Source organism: Pan troglodytes, chromosome 10 (assembly GCF_028858775.2).
Source record: "Pan troglodytes isolate AG18354 chromosome 10, NHGRI_mPanTro3-v2.0_pri, whole genome shotgun sequence".
Lineage (NCBI taxonomy): Eukaryota > Metazoa > Chordata > Mammalia > Primates > Hominidae > Pan > Pan troglodytes.
In genome coordinates this window covers 18,466,979-18,484,396 of record NC_072408.2, presented here as the reverse complement: position 1 = coordinate 18,484,396, position 17,418 = coordinate 18,466,979, and positions in this window count along the sequence as shown.

Sequence of the window (17,418 nt, the reverse complement as noted above, 5' to 3'; positions counted from 1 at the left end):
GAAGACAAAACAAAAAAATAGCCAAGTCAAAGGGAAGAAGAGACATCTTAGAAGAACTGAACCTGTTAACACCTTGATCATGGGCTGTGAGTCCCCAGAACTATGAGAAAATCAATTTCTGTTGTTAAATTACACAATGTATGGTATTTTTTCAGGAGAGACATAACAAATTATGTCAGGGGAGAGCAGTTTTATGATGCAGAAATCAAGAATCTTGTTTGAGACAATATATGTTTGCCTCCATATTAGAAGGCAAGTGGATTGTTGAGAGCTTCAACTGACTGAAACATGCCTGAGCTCTTGCTGCAGACCTGCTCCTTTCTTTGACCCACCCTCACTCACTGATAGAGTCTCTTTCGGCTCTTCTGTCACCTCTGTTTATTTGTATGTGAAGAGTTCATAGCTGATATTTATTCTTCCCTAATACACTAATCTCTTTCACTCATTGCTGACCTAGGAAAATGTCAGAGAAAGGGCCTGAGCTGAGTGATATTTGAAGGCAATGCCTCCTGTCTTCCTGTACTCACCAAGCCAAGGGGGAGTCTTTCTTTCACCAGGACTACCACTTCTACAGCAACCTATGCAATGAGGCAAGGCTGCAAAGCACTCCCATCTGCTCCTTCCCTCTGATCGTCCTTTCCTACTTGAAGGTCTACTGTAAGTCACTAGGCAGGACCATTTATCTCCAGTTTCTCTGTCCAAATGGTGTGTGTAGAAACCAATGACCATCATTCCAATAACATTAGCATGCCTGCTAGGCCAAGCAAATACTCTATGCCCCCCATAAAGCACATAAAGTCAAACTGCAACTGTTTTATTATTGGATAGCCAAAGAAGAATTTCTAACTGGTAATATATTTCCTCTTTAGCAAACATCCCTAATATTCTAGAGGGCTGGGGGAGGAAAACAACAATCTGCCTGATCACCAGCCGATGGCAGAGTAATCTGCAACAAACTTCATTGTATGAGGAGGCCTTCCAATAATATAAGGGGTATCCAAACTGTTTTTGGAAAATACATAATATTTTTTAAAAGTTTGCATTGATATAAACATTTTTTGTACAAAAGTACATTTGTACTAACTTGTTACATGTCTGAACAGGATCTAGTTCAGTTACTAACATGATTGAGAAAGCAGTTTGAAAGCAGCTTCTATCAGAGCAACAAAAATTCCACTAAAATTTTAGGAAGAACAAATATCAAGTTTATGGTGAAGCTTGGGTGGAGAGATGGTGACATCACTGATGCATTAGGAAATATTTGTGGCCAAGTAAATCGGACCTTCACAAATGGATAACTCACTTTAAGAAGCAATGAGAGGAGATCCTTCCAAGATGGCCGAATAGGAACAACTCCAGTCTACAGCTCCCAGCGTGAGCGACGCAGAAGACAGGTGATTTCTGCATTTCCAACTAAGGCACCAGGCTCATCTCAGTGGGACTGGTTAGACAGTGGGTGCAACCCATAGAGTCTGAGTTGAAGCAGGGCGGGGCATGTCCTCACCCGGGAAGTGCAAGGGGTCAGGGAATTCCCTTTCCTAGCCAAGGGAAGCCATGAGAGACAGTACCTGGAAAATTGGGACACTATTGCCCTAATACTGCGCTTTTACATGGTCTTAGCCAATGGCACACCAGGAGATTATATCTTGTGTCTGGCTCAGTGGGTCCCATGCCCACAGAGCCTTGCTCACTGCTAGCACAGCAGTCCTAGATCAAACTGGGAGGTGGCGGTGAGGCTGGGGGATGGGCATCCACCACTGCTGAGGCTTGACTAGGTAAACAAAGAGGCTGGGAAGCTCAAACTGGGTGGAGCCCACTGCAGCTCAGTGAGGCCTGCCTGCCTCTGTAGACTCCACTTCTGGGGGCAAGGCACAGGTGAACAAAAGGCAGCAGAAACTGCTGCAGTCTTAAATGTCCCTGTCTGACAGCTTTGAAGAGAGTAGTTCTTCTCCCAGCACAGTTTGAGAGCTGAGAATGGACACATTGCCTCCTCAAGTGGGTCCCTGACCACCGAGTAGCCTAACTGGGAGACACCTCCCAGTAGGGGCTGACTGACACTTCATACAACCAGGGGCCCATCTGGGACTAAGCTTCCAGTGGAAGGATCAGGCAGCAGCATTTGCTGTTCTGCAATATTTGCTATTCTGCAGCCTCTGCTGGTGATACTCAGGCAAACAGGGTCTGGAGTGGACCTCCATCAAACTCCAGTAGAACTGCAGCTCAGGGTCCTGATTGTTAGAAGGAAAACTAACAAACAGAATGGAATAGCATCAACATCAACAAAAACAACATCTGCACCAAAACCCCATCTGTACATCACCATCATCAAAGACCAAAGGTAGAAAAAACCACAAAGATGGGGAGAAACCAGAGCAGAAAAGCTGAAAATTCTAAAAACTGAGAATCTCTTCTCCTCCAAAGGATTGCAGCTCCTGGCCAGCAATGGAACAAAGCTGGACAGAAAATGACTTTGACAAGTTGACAGAAGTAGGCTTCAGAAGAATGGTAATAACAAACTTCCCTGAGCTAAAGGAGGATGTTTGAACCCATCACAATGAATCTAAAAACCTTGAAAAAAGATGAGAAGAATGGCTACCTAGAATAAACAGCATAGAGAAGACCTTAAATGAACTGATGGAGCTGAAAACCATGGCACGAGAACTACATGACACATCCACAAGCTTCAGTGGCTGATTTGATCAAGTGGAAGAAAGGGTATCAGTGATGGAAGACCAAATGGAAGAAATGAAGTGAGAAGAGAAGCTTAGAGAAAAAAGAATAAAAAGAAACAAAGCCTCCAAGAAATATGGGACTATGTGAAAAGACCAAATCTACATGTGATTGGTGTACCCGAAAATGATGGGGAGAATGGAATCAAGTTGGAAAACACTCTGCAGGATATTATCCAGGAGAACTTCCTCAACATAGCAAGGCAGGCCAACATTCAAATTCAGGAAATACAGAGAATGCCACAAAGATACCCCTCGAGAAGAGCAACCCCAAGACACATAATTGTCAGATTCACCAAGGTTAAAATGAAAGAAAAAATGTTAAGGGCAGCCAGAGAGAAAGGTCAGGTTACCCACAAAGGGAAGTCCATCAGACTAACAGCGGATCTCTCGGCAGAAATTCTACAAGCCAGAAGAGAGTGGGGACCAATATTGAACATTCTTAAAGAGAAGGATTTTCAACCCAGAATTTCATATCCAGCCAAACTAAGCTTCATAAGTGAAGGAGAAATAAAATCCTTTACAGGCAAGCAAATGCTGAGAGATTTTGTCACCACCAGGCCTGCCTTACAAGAGCTCTTGAAGGAAGCACTAAACATGGAAAGGAACAACTGGTACCAGCCACTGCAAAAACATGCCAAATTGTAAAGACTATCATTACTAGGAAGAAACTGCATCAACTAATGAGCAAAATAACCAGCTAACATCATAATGACAGGATCAAATTCACACATAACAATATTAACCCTAAATGTAAATGGGATAAATGCTGCAATTAAAAGACACAGACTGGCAAATTGGATAGTCAAGACCCATCAATGTGCTGTATTCAGGAGACCCATCTCATGTGCAGACACACATAGGCTCAAAATAAAGGGATGGAGGAAGATCTACCATGAAAATGGAAAACAAAAAACAGCAGGGGTTGCAATCCTAGTCTCTGATAACACAGACTTTAAACCAACAAAGATCAAAAGAAACAAAGAAGGCCATTACATAATGGTAAAGAGATCAATTCAACAAGAAGAGCTAACTATCTTAAATATGTATGCACCCAATACAGGAGCACTCAGATTCATAAAGCAAGTCCTTAGAGACCTACAAAGAGACTTAAACTCCCACACAATAATAATGGGAGACTTAACACCCCTCTGTCAACATTAGACAGATCAACAAGACAGAAAGTTAACAAGGATATCCAGGACTTGACCTCAACTCTGCACCAAGCAGGCCTAATAGACATCTACAGATCTTTCCACCCTAAATCAACAGAATATACATTCTTCTCAGTACCACACCACACTTATTCCAAAATTGACCACATAGTTGGGAGTAGAGCACTCCTCAGCAAATGTAAAAGAACAGAAATCATAAAAAACGGTCTCTCAGACCACAGTGCAATCAAATTAGAACTCAGGATAAAAACTCACTCAAAACCACACAACTACATGCAAACTGAATAACCTGTTCCTGACTGATTACTGGGTACATAACGAAATGAAGGCAGAAATAATGATGTTCTTTGAAGCCAATGAGAACAAAGACACAATGTACCAGAATCTCTGGGACACATTTAAAGCAGTGTATAGAGGGCAATTTATAGCACTAAATGCCCAGAGGAGAAAGCAGGAAAGATCTAAAATCCATACCCTGACATCACAATTAAAAGAAATAGAGAAGCAAGAGCAAACACATTCAAAAGCTAGCAGAAGGCAAGAAGTAATTAAGATCAGAGCAGAACTGAAGGAGATAGAGACAGAAAAAACCCTTCAAAAAATAGATGAATCCAGGAGCTGGTTTTTTGAAAAGATCAACAAAATTGACAGACTGCTAGCAAGACTAATAAAGAAGAAAAGAGAGAAGAATCAAATAGATGCAATAAAAAATGATAAAGGGGATATCACCACCGATCCTACAGAAATACAAACTACCATCAGAGAATACTATAAACACCTCTACGCAAATAAACTAGAACATCTAGAAGAAACGGATAAATTCCTGGACACATACACCCTCCCAAGACTAAACCAGGAAGGAGTTGAATCCTGAATAGACCAAAAACAGGCTCTGAAATTGAGGTAATAATTAATAGCCTACCAACCAGAAAGAAGTCCAGGACCAGATGGATTCCCAGCCGAATTCTATGAGAGTTACAAACAGGAGTAGGTCCCATTCCTTCTGAAACTATTCCAATCAATAGAAAAAGAGGGAATTCTCCATAACTCATTTTTTTGAGGCTAGTATCATCCTGATACCAAAGCCTGGCAGAGGCGCAACAAAAAAGGAAATTTTAGACGAATATCCCTGATGAACATAGAAGCAAAAATCCTCAATAAAGTACTGGCAAACCGAATGCAGCAGCACATCAAAAAGCTTATCCACCATGATCAAGCTGGCTTCATCCCTGGGATGCAAGGCCGGTTCAACATACTCAAATCAATAAACGTAATCCATCATATAAACAGAACCAAAGACAAAAACCACATGATTATCTCAATAGATGCAGAAAAGGCCTTTGACAAAATTCAGCAGCCCTTCATGCTAAAAACTCTCAATAAACCAGGTATTGATGGGGTGTATCTCAAAATAATGAGTTATTTATGACAAACCCACAGCCAATATCATACTGAATGGGCAAAAACTGGAAGTATTCCCTTTGAAAACTGGCACAAGACAGGGATGCCCTTTCTCACCACTCCTATTTAATATGGTGTTGGAAGTTCTGGCCAGGGCAATCAGGCAGGAGAAATAAATAAAGGGTATTCCATTAGGAAAAGAGGAAGTCAAATTGTCCCTGTTTGCAGATGACATGATTGTATATTTAGAAAACCCCATCGTCTCAGCCCAAAATCTCCTTAAGCTGATAAGCAACTTTAGCAAAGTCTCAGGATACAAAATCAATGTGCAAAAATCACAAGCATTCTTATACACCAATAACAGACAAACAGAGAGCCAAATCATGAGTGGATTCCCCTTCACAATTGCTTCAGAGAATAAAATCCCTAGGAATCCAACTTACAAGGGATGTGAAGGACCTCTTCAAGGATAACCACAAACCACTGCTCAACAAAATAAAAGAGGACACAAATACATGGAAGAACATTTCATGCTCATGGATAGGAAGAATCAATATTGTGAAAATGGCCATGCTGTCCAAGGTAATTTATAGATTCAATGCCATCCCCATCAAGCTACCAATGACTTTCTTCACAGAATTGGAAAAAAACTACTTTAAAGTTCATATGGAACAAAAAATGAGCCCACATTGCCAAGAGAATCCTAAGGCAAAAGAACAAAGCTGGAGGCATCACGCTACCTGACCTCAAACTATACTACAAGGCTACAGTAACCAAAACAGCATGGTACTGGTACCAAAACAGAGATATAGACCAATGGAACAGAACAGAGCCCTCAGAAATAATACCACACATCTACAACCATCTGATCTTTGACAAACCTGATGAAAACAAGAAATAGGGATAGGATTCCCTATTTAATAAATGGTGCTGGGAAAACTGGCTAGCCATATGTAGAAAGCTGAAACTGGATCCCTTCTTTACACCTTGTACAAAAATTAATTCAAGATGTTTTAAAGACTTAAATGTTAGACCTAAAACCATAAAAACCCTAGAAAAAAAACCTAGGCAATACAATTCAGGACATAGGCATGGGCAAAGACTTCATGTCTAAAACACCAAAAGAAACAGCAACAAAAGCCAAAAATGACAAATGGGATCTAATTAAGGTAAAGAGCTCTGCACAGCAAAAGAAACTACCATCAGAGTGAACAGGCAACCTCCAGAATGGAAAAAAATTTTTGCAATCTACCCATCTGACAAATGGCTAATACCCAGAATCTGCAAATAACTTAAACAAATTTACAAGAAAAAAATCAAACAACCCCATCAAAACGTGAGTGAAGGATATGAACAGACACTTCTCAAAAGAAGACATTTATGCAGCCAACAGACACATGAAAAAATGCTCATCATCAGTGGCCATTAGAGAAATACAAATCAAAACCACAATAAGATACCATCTCACACCAGTTAGAATGGCAATCATTAAAAAGTCAGGAAAAAACAGGTGTGGAGAGGATGTGGAGAAACGGGAACACTTTTACACTGTTGGTGGAAGTGTAAACTAGTTCAATCATTGTGGAAGACAGTGTGGCAATTCCTCCAGGATCTAGAAATAGAAGTACCATTTGACCTAGTGATCCCATTACTGGGTATATTCCCAAAGGATTAAAAATCATGCTACTATAAATACACATGCACATGTATGTTTATTGCAGCAGTGTTCACAATAGCAAAGACTTGGAGCCAACCCAAATGTCCATCAATGATAGACTGGATTAAGAAAATGTGGCACATGTACACCGTGGAATACTATGCAGCCATAAAAAGGGATGAGTTCATGTCCTTTGTTGAGACATAGATGAAGCTGGAAACCATCATTCTGAGCAAACTATCGCAAGGACAGAAAACCAAACATGGCATATTCTTACTCATAGTTGGGAATTGAACAATGAGAACACTTGGACACAGGGTGGGGAACATCACACACCAGGGCCTGTAATGGGGTGGGAGGATGGGGGATGGATAGCATTAGGAGAAATACCTAATGTAAATGATGAGTTAATGGGTGCAGCACACCAACATGGCACATGTATACATATGTAACAAACCTGCACGTTGTGCTCATGTACCCTATAAATTAAAGTATAATAATAAAAAAGATAAAGGTCTTGACATTAAAAAAAAAAAGAAGTGATGAGATGATGGTGAAGGTGAACCTTGCAGCAGCAGACCATTCACGTAAACTTATGGGGAAAAATTTTATCTTCTTTTGGCCTAATTGAAGAGGTCTGACAATTAACAGCAGAAACAAGAGCCAGCAGCAGAAGAAGATCAATCGGTTCCGATTACATAATTTTTCTGTCTGAAAAACTAAAGTTGAGCAAACCATCCACTTGATGAGGGCCAAAACTGCTGTACCTAAGTCAGCTACAGACAAGAACAGAACGTTCTGTGACAAATTAAACAAGTAGGAAGGAAAAGAAAAGAAAAGATCCTAAAGCATTTATTTGAAGAGTTGTAATAGGAAATCAAACGTGGCTTTACCAGTGGCATTCGAAGGGACAAACGTAATCAAATAATGGCTACCAAGAGGTGGAAGTGGTCTAGTCTAAGTAAATGCAACAAAAGCATATCATGCCAACAGTGTTTTTTGGATGCTCAAGGTATTTTGGTTGTTAACTTTCTGTAAGGTCAAAGCATGGTAAGAACCACTTATAAGAGAGTTTGGAGGTTGGAGAGATTTAGTCAAATCTTTAGCAGAAAAATGGATGAGATTGGATGCCTAGTGATTTTCCATCAAAAGTCTGGTAAAATTGCCCTTATTTCATAAGAGGAATGAGCAGGAGCATTGTTGTGATGGACAAGGACCCTCTGCTGAAGCTTTTCTGGGCATTTATCTGCTAAAGTTTTGGCTGTCTCTGAAGTGTCTCAGAAGTTGATGTTATCATTCTAAGTGATGTAACTTAGAAATGGAAAACCAAGCATCATATGTACTCAGTCATAAATGGGAGCTAATCTATGAGGATGCAAAGGCATAAGAATGACACAATGGACTTAGGGAACTCAGAGGGAAATGCTGAGAAGGAGGTGATGAATAAAAGACTACAAATTGGGTGCAGTGTCTACCCCTCGGGTGGTGGGCGCACCAAAATCTCACAAATCAGCACTAAAGAACTTATTCAAGTAACCAAACACCACCTGTTCCCCAAACTATGGAAGTAAAAAAGAAAAGAAAAAAGAAAAAAAAGAAAATCACTGGGCATCCAACTTACAGTACTGATGCAGTATCTTTGGACTTCTTTTCTTTTACTAAGATTAAAATATCTTTAATGTGCATGCTGTTTTCTTCAGTTATCAATGTGAAAAGACAGCCTTTATATGGGGAAATTCCCAGGACCCTCAATTCTTTACAGATAGGCTAAATTACTTGTGTCATTACTTGCAAACCTTCTTGAATGTGGTGGAGCTTATATTAAGAAATAAAGTTTATATAATGTCTAATTTCATATTGTAATTGCATTCTTCCACAAACTTTTTGAAATCCCTTGTATTTCAAACCCATCTGGAAGAGCAGGCTCAGATTCTAATGTGTACAACACAGGATCCTCTCATCCAACTGATCAAGTGGCCTGTCTTTAGGATTTCCAGTCACATCCCCACACACAATACCTCTAAGAAGGTATCCTGAAGTTATCACTATCCCTGACCAAAAACTGAATGATGGCACAAGACTTACTCAAGGCCTGAAATGATAAGTGGCAGCTGTTAATACTGACTAACCTATACTTTCCATGAAAAAGATGAAATGATGGGCAGGAACTACTTGATATAACAGAAAAGTCAGCAGATTAAAAGAGAGCGACCAACACAAACTCAGTTAAAAGACTTTGGAAAGACAGTATATTGATCCAAATTAAAAAAAAAATGAAAGGAGTAAACAGAATCATAGATGCTTACTTAGAAGATTAGATTTCAAAAATTTCCCAAATTTATTTAAAAAGAAGCCAGATATAAGATGAAAAATAAACACAGGGAAGATTATTTAGAACACAAAATGTGAGCAAATACATTTTAGAAAGAGAGTGGTGAGAAATTAGTTTCAGAATATTGCAAAAATGAAAAAAATTTCTGTGTGGAAGAACAATCTGGGAGACACATAGCACAGGTACTAAGAAATAGATCAATGCAATACCCTTGAGGCTTTTATGTGGGTTCCAGGCAGTCTTATTGGAATATATAATTGTGGCCACTCATTATAAGTGGGAGTGATTAAAAATTTTTCCTAGAAGAACTGAATGTGGTGACTCATGCCTGTTATCCCAGGACTTTGGGAGGGTGAGGTGAGTGGATCCCTTGAGGCCAGGAGTTCAAGACCAGCCCGAGCAACAAATTTTGGCTCCATCTCTTCAAAAAAATTTCAAAATAAATTTTAAAAAAATGGGCATGGTGGGTGTCATGAACCTGTAATTCAAGCAACTCAAGAGGCTGAAGTAGGGGGAATCCCCTGAGCATAGGAGTTCAAGGATGCTCTAAGCCATGATCACAACACCACACTCCAGCCTGGGTGACAGAGCGAGAGCCTGTATATATATATGTGTGTGTGTGCATGTGTGTGTGTGTGTGTATGCTCACATATATATGTGTATATATATGCTCACATATATATGTGTATATATATGCTCACATATATATGTGTATATATATGCTCACATATATATGTGTATATATATGCTCACATATATATGTGTATATATATGCTCACATATATATGTGTATATATATGCTCACATATATATGTGTATATATATGCTCACATATATATGTGTATATATATGCTCACATATATATGTGTATATATATGCTCACATATATATGTGTATATATATGCTCACATATATATGTGTATATATATGCTCACATATATATGTGTATATATATGCTCACATATATATGTGTATATATATGCTCACATATATATGTGTATATATATGCTCACATATATATGTGTATATATATATGCTCACATATATATGTGTATATATATGCTCACATATATATGTGTATATATATATGCTCACATATATATGTGTATATATATGCTCACATATATATGTGTATATATATATGCTCACATATATATGTGTATATATATGCTCACATATATATGTGTATATATATATGCTCACATATATATGTGTATATATATGCTCACATATATGTGTGTATATATATGCTCACATATATGTGTGTGTGTATATATATGCTCACATATATGTGTGTATATATATATGCTCGCATATATATGTGTGTGTATATATATATGCTCGCATATATATATGTGTGTATATATATAAAATCCTGTAAGACGTAAAGCCCAAACTGAATCTGATCAAACATTCTAATAAAGGGATAAAGAGGCAGAGCAAGGAAAAATTTTTAAAGACATGTAATAGGATGGTTCATTCAAGAGCTTGTATTCATTCTGTTCATTTCTAGAAACCTCTGGTAGTTTTTGTGTCCAACTTTGTTTTAACCTCTCCATGAATTTTAATAATAGAATACGTTAAGACACCTGTATTCTACAACACCAAGACTTTGCTGACTAGAGCCAGATCCAAAGAATATTGGACAATCTGTGTGGGTCTGACCAGGCTGAGGGCCAACCTTCTGTCAGCCATGAATGGCCAGGTTTGTGTTGTCTGCACACAGCTCAAAGTTCCAAAGAAATAATCTCTATATAATCAAATATTTAGTGAAATATGATAGGCATAGGTGTACAAAACTCCACAGCCAACATCTTGTTCCCTAGAATATGATTGTGTTTAGAAAACAGCCCTAAGAAGAGGTGATCAAGCTAAAATGAGGGAGTTTCAGTGGAACTAAATCCAGTAAGATGAGTGTCCTTAGAAGAAGTGGAAATTCCTTCTAAGAACTGGAAATGTGCACACAGAGAGACACAAGAAGTATGTAGGCACAGACGCAGCCCCATGGGAGAACCCAGCAAGAAGGCAGATATCTAGATGCCAAGCAGACAGGGCCCAGAAGAACTGAACCTGCTGACACCTTCCTCATGGAACTTGAGAATCCAGAAGTGTTGAAAAGTAATTTCTGTTGCTTAAGAATATTAGTCTGTGATATTTTGTTTGGACAGCAATTATAAAGAAATTCAGGGGAGAGCAGGTTTTAGGAGGTAGAAATCAAGAGTCCTGCTTGGCACATGGTAAGTTTACATTATTTTAAATGGCAAGTGGATTGCTGAGGTCCTTGACTCATGGACAAGTGCCTAAGCTTTTGTTGCAGTCTTGCTCCTTGCTTTGACCCCATCCTAAATCAATGACACTGTCTCCTTCAGTTCTTTGGTAACCTCTGTTTTGGTTGTCTCTGGTAGCTTGATATCTGAAATGTACTCCTTCCTGATACACTAATCTCTTTCACTCATTTCTGACATAGGAGAAGGTCAGGGTGTGAGCTGAGTGATATTTGGAAGCATCACCTCTTCCCTTGCTGTACTCAGCAAAAAGAAGTGCTTGAGTTCAATTGAACTTTGAGCAAATGGGATGCAAAAGATGAAAAGTTAGGAAGACGTTGTGGATAAGTCCCTTGGGACCCACTCAGTGCACTTTTCTGTTGTTTTTTAATTTTGTAAGTGTGTATTATGTGAAATACTTATACTCTTATAAGAGCCAAGGAGAATCCTCCACGTAGAAGCTCCAAGTAGAATAATGTCAACGGGACTAACCCATCTGCCAGTGGAGCCAGGGGTAGATCATGATGTAGCCTGAGTGCCTCCACCCTTCAATGTCCAAAGCTCGCCTTGTTGAACTTTATGTGTATTGTAAACAGAGAAAAATGCCTATTGAGGCATAAAATAGAAAATTACTCAATATACTTTTACAAACCATAAACAATTGACTAATTCTTAATGAAGGGTATAATCAAAATATGACAACCTTGAAACAACTTGGATATGGAAATGATCAGACTTTAAAGCAGCTCTTATAGCCATCTTTTTTGAGGTAAATGTGAGCATGCTCAAAATAAATGGGAAAGAACTTCTCAGCAGAAGAAGGAACTATAGAAAATAATAAAATAGAAATTTCAGAACTGACATATATAATGTCTAAAATTTGAAAAAAGAACTTATAGACTGTGAAAATTTTTCAGAAAGTAAATGATTGAGGTGTGTGAAGACAGAAAAACTAAATTAGCCAAGTCAAATCCAAGAAGAGACATCTTAGAAGAAGTCAACCTGTTAACACCTTCCTCATGGACTGTGAACCTCCAGAACTGTGAGAAAATCAATTTCTGTTGTTCAAATTACACAGTGTGTGGTATTTTTTTTAGGGCAGACATAACAAACTACATCAGTGGAGAGGAGTTTTGGATGCAGAAATCAAGACTCTGTTTTGGGACATGTTATGTTTGCATCCATATTAGAAGGCAAGTGGATTGCTGAGAGCTTCAACTGACCAAAAGGTGTCTGAGCTCCTGCTGCAGACCTGCTCCCTGCTTTAACCCCATCCTCACTGACTGACAGGGCCTCTTTCAGCTCTTCTGTCATCTCTGTTTTATTTGTGTGTGGAGAGTTCATAGCTAATATTTATTCTTCCCTAATACACGAATCTCTTTCACTCATTGCTGACATTGGACAATGTCAGAGAAAGGGCCTGAGCTGAGTGATATTTGAAGGCAATGTCTGCTGTCTTCCTGTACTCACCAAGCCAAAGGGGAGTCTTTTTTTCACCAGGACTACCACTTCTACAGCAAACTATGCAATGAGGCAAGTCTGTGAGGCACTCCCCTCGGTGCCTTCCCTCTGATCTTCCTTTCCTACTTGAAGGTCTACCATAAGTCACTAAGCAGTACCATTCATCTCCAGTTTCCCTGTGCAATTAGTGTGTGTAGAAAGCAATGACAGTCATCCCAATATCATTAGGGCACCTGCTAGGCCAAGCAACTACTTTATGCCCACCCAAAGCACATAAACCCAAACTACAACTGTTTTATTATTGCATAGCCAAAGCAGAATTACTAACTGGTAATATATTTCCTCTTTAGCAAACATCCCTAATATTCCAGAAGGGGTAGGGGAGGAAGACAACAATCTGCCTGATCACCAGCCAATGGCAGAGTAATCTGTAACAAACCTCGTTGTATGAGGGAGGCTTCCAATAATATAAGGCATCTTCAAAATGTTAGTGGAAAGAACATATTTTTTTAAAAATTATGCATGGATATAAATATTTTTTGTACCAAAACACATTTGTACTAACTTGTTACAACATGTCTGAACAGGATCTTGTTTAGTCACTAATATGGTTGAGAAAGCAGTTTGAAAACAGCCTCTGTCAGAGCAGTAAATATTCTACTAAAATTTTAGGAAGAACAAATATCAAGTTTATGGTGAAGCTTGGGTGGAGAAATGGTGACATCACTAATGCATTAGGACATATGTGTGCACAAGTAAATCAGCCCTTCACAAATGGATAACTCACTTTAAGAACTGATGAGATAATGGTGAAGTTAAACCTTGCAGCATCAGAACATACACACCAACTTATGGGCAAAACTTTTTTCTTCTTTTGGCCTAATTGAAGAGGCCTGACAATTTAAAACAGGAACAAGAGCTAGCACAAGAAGATCAATTGGTTCAGGTTACATAACTTTTTCTGATTGAAAAATTAAACTTGAGCAAACTATCCACTTGATGGGGGCCGAAACTACTGTACCTAAGGCAGCTACAGACAAGAACAGAACGTTCAATGAAAAATTAAGCAAGTAGGAAGGAGAAGAAAAGATCCTAAACATGTCTTTGAGGAGTTCTAACAGGAAATCAAAAGTGGCTTTACCAGTGCCACTCGAAGGGAAAAACACAGTCAAAGCAATGGCTACGAAGAGGTGGAAGTGGTCTAGTCTAAGTAAATGTGACAAAAGCAAATATAATGCCACAGTGTTCTTGGATGCTCAAGGTATTTTGGTTGTTAACTTTCGGGAGGGACCAAGAATGATAACACCGACTTATGAAAGAGTTTGGTATTTGGAGACAGTTAGCCAAAACTTTAGCAGATATATGGATGATATTGAATGCCTAGTGATTTCCATCAAAAATCTGGCAAATTGCCCCTGTTTCATGAAAGGAATGAGCACAAGCATTATTGTGATGGACAAGGAGTCTGCTAAGGCCTTTCTGGGCATTTATCTGCCAAAGTTTTGCCTAACTTTCTCCAATCTTTTGATGTTATCATTCTAAGTGAAGAAACTTAGGACTGGAAAACCAAACATCATATGTTCTCATTCATAAATGGGAGCTGAACTATGAGGATGCAAAGGCATAAGAATGACACAATAGACTTTGGGAACTCAGGGAGACTCCAAAGAGGTGAGGGATAAAAGACTATAAATTGGGTGCGGTGTATACTGCCCAGATGATGGGTGCAACAAAATCTCACAAATCACCACTCAAGAACTTATATACATAACCAAACACCACCTGTTCCCCGACCTATGTAAATAAAACAGAAAAGAAGAAAAAGAAAATCACTAGGCATCCAACTTACAGTACTGATGCAGTACCTTTGAACTTCTTTTTTTCTAATATTAAAATATCTTTAAAGTGTACTCTGTTTTCTTCAGCTAATAATGTGAAAAGACTGCATTAATATGGTGAAATTCCCAGGGCCCTCAATTCTTTGTAGATAGGCTAAATTTCTTGTGTCATTACTTGCAACACTTCTTGAATGTGATGGAGCTTATGTTAAGAAATAAAGTTTATATTGTCTACTTTCATATTGTAATTACATTCTTCCACAAATTTTTTGAAATCCCCTTGTATTCTCAAACCCTTCTGGAAGAGCAGGAACAGATTCTTATGTGTACAACACAGGATCCTCTCATCCAACTGATCAAGTGGCCTGTCTTTAGGATGTCCAGTCACATCCCCACACACAATACCTCTAACAAGGTCATCTGAAATTATTACTATCCTGCAACAAAAACTGAATGACAGTACAAGACTTATTCAATGCCTGAAATGATAAGTGGCAGCTGTTGATACTGACTCACCTATACCTTCCATGAAAAGGGTGAAAGAATGGGCAGGAACTACTTGATATAACAGAAAAGTCAGCAGATGAAAAGAGAGCTACTAACACAAACTCAGTAAGAAGACCTTGGAAACACAGTATGTTGATCCAAATTTTAAAAAAAATGGAAAGAAAGGAGTAAGAAGAATTGTAGATGCTCACTTAGAAGATTAGATTTAAAAAATTTTCCCAAATTTTATTTACAAAGAAGCCAGATGTAAGATGAAAAATAAACACAGGGAAATTTGATTTAGAACACAAAATGTCAAAAAATACATTTTAGAAAGAGAGTCTGGAGAAATTCGTTTCAGAATATTGCAAAAATGAAAAAAATTTCTGTGTGGAAGAACAATCTGGGAGACAGATAGCACAGGTACTAAGAAATAGATCAATGCAATACTCTTGAGGCTTTTATGTGGGTACCCCCAGACTATCTTATTGGAATATATAATTGTGGCAGCTCATTATAAGTGGGAGTTACTAAAAACATTTCCTGGAAGAATGACTGAACATGGTGACTCATGCCTGTTATCCCAGGACTTTGGAAGTGTGAGGTGGGAGGATCCCTTGAGGCCACGAGCTCAAGACCAGCCTGAGCAACAAAGTGAGGCTCCATCTCTTCCAAAAAAAAAAATTAAAATAAAAAAATGGGCATTGTGGGTGTCATGAACCTGTAATTCAAGCCACTCAAGAGTCTGAAGCTGGGGGAATCCCCTGAGCACAGGGGTTCAAGGATGCTGTGAGCCATGATTGAGATACCACACTCCAGCCTGGGTGACAGAGCAAGCGTCTGTATATAAAAAAAAAAAAAATCCTAAAAGATGTAAAGCCCAAACTAAATCTGATCTAACATTCTAACAAAGGGGTAGAGCAAGGAAAAAATTTTAAAGACATGAAATAGGATGTCTCATTAAAGAACTGTGTATTCATTCTGTTCATTTCTAGAACCCCTTGGTAGATTTTGTGGCCAACTTTGTTTTAACCTCCCCATGAGTATTAAAAATGGAATGCATGAAGACACCTGTATCCTACAACACCAAGACTTTGCTGACTAGAGCCAGATCCAAAGAATATTACACAATCTGTGTGGGCCTGAGCAGGGTGAGGGCCAACCTTCTGTCAGCCATGAATGGCCAGGTTTGTGTTGTCTTCACACAGCTCAAAGTTCCAAAGAAATGTCTCTATATAATCAAACATTTAGCGAAATATGATAGGCATGGGTATACAAAAATCCATAGCCAACCTCTTGTTCCTTAGAATATCATTGTGTTTAAAAAACAGCCCTAAGAAGAGGCGATCAAGCTAAAATGAGGGAGTTTCAGTGGAACTAAATCTAATAAGATTGCTGCCCTTATAAGAAGTGGAATTTCCTTATAAGAACTGGAAACTTGCACAAGGAGAGACACAAGAATTACATATGTATAGAAGCAGCCCCATGGGAAACAGAGCAAGAAGGCAGATATGTAGATGGCAAGAAGGCAGGGCCCAGAAGAACTGAACCTGCTGACACCTTCATCGTGGAACTTGAGCATCCAGAAGTGCTGAAAAGAATTTCTGTTGTTGAAGAATACTTAGTCTGTGATATTTTGTTTTGACAGCCATAATGAAGAAAGGCAGGGGAGAGCAGGTTTTAGGAGGTAGAAATCAAGAGTCTTTCTTGGCACATAGTAAGTTTACATTTAATTTAAATGGCAAGTGGGTTGCTGAAGTCCTTGACTCATGGACAAGTGCCTAAGTTCTTGTGGCAGTCCTTCTCCTTGCTTTGACCTCATCCTAAGTGACACTGTCTCCTTCAGTTCTTTGGTAACTTCTGTTTTGGTTGTCTCTGGTAGCTTGATACCTGATATTTACTCCTTCCTGATATGCTAATCTCTTTCATGCATTTCTGACATAGGAGAAGGCCAGGAATAAAGCATGAGCTGAGTGATATTTGGAAGCATCACGTCTTGTCTTCCTATACTCTGCAGATGAGGAGTAGCCTGCCTCTAACCAGGACTGCAGCTTCCCCAGTGACTCCCACAAGTA